Source organism: Sphaeroforma arctica (assembly GCF_001186125.1).
Source record: "Sphaeroforma arctica JP610 unplaced genomic scaffold supercont1.1091, whole genome shotgun sequence".
In the NCBI taxonomy this organism is placed as follows: Eukaryota; class Ichthyosporea; order Ichthyophonida; genus Sphaeroforma; species Sphaeroforma arctica.
Window position 1 is genome coordinate 1 of NW_014039467.1, and position 1,032 is coordinate 1,032.

The following is a 1,032-nucleotide window of genomic DNA, read 5'->3' on the forward strand; positions in this document are numbered from 1 at the left end:
GGGTTTTAGTTGTGCTTTAGGTTTTCAGTTGTGCTTTAGGTTTTCAGTTGTGCTTTAGGTTTTAGTTGTGCTTTATGTTATTAGTTGTTCTTTAGGTTTTATTTGTGCTTTAGGTTTTTAGTTGTGTTTTCGGTTTTTAGTTGTGCTTTAGGTTTTTGGTTGTGTATTAGGTTTTTGGTTGTGCTTTAGGGTTTTAGTTGTGTTTTAGGTTTTTGGTTATGTTTTAGGTTTTTAGTTGTGTTTTAGGTTTTAGGGCTTCTCAACCTTTTAGCCTGTTTTAGGGTTTAGGTTGTTTATCAACACAACCTTGAGTTGGTGAAGTGATGGGAACAGCCAATCAGATCAGTTGACACGCGCACGTGACACAACATCTCCTGCAAGCACACAGACGGTAAGCATGCACACAACAGCCGAGTATGTCTGTACAAAGCAAACGAGAAACACAGCGCAACGACTCAGCGCCAGACGATATATGTTTTAGGGTTTTAGGGTTTTAGGGTTGTAGGGTTTTAGGGTTGTAGGGTTTATACACCTGCCTAACAGACGGAAGTAAGATGTTCGAGGGGTATGTAAACATACATCAAGCAACGTATGAATGGACAGGCAGATGGGTAGTCATGAGGTTTTACACACACTGCCTGTATCCACACTCACACAACACCCCAGACCAGTCTCAAGGGAGTGAAGCACCTTCACCCTACTTTCAACTACACAGACAGAGACGTCTGTCTCAGCATCGCGTTTAACGGATTTGGAAAGAGAGGTCAAAGGGCGTACCTGTTTGGCAGGCGCAAGGCGACCTAGTGCGTCCATAGCCACGTCCACGAACGCTCCGGGATATAAAACGTATACGTACACACCGCAAGCATTAACGGGCACACGCTCTCTGTGTGAGGATGAGACGACACATTGGGTTAGTGTGGACGTGATACATAAGATTGTGTCTTTGTATTGGAAGCTTGGAATCCCTGCATGAAGCAGAAGTACATCTGTCGCATACGTTAGCAAAGCCAATCAGCTAGATTACATATA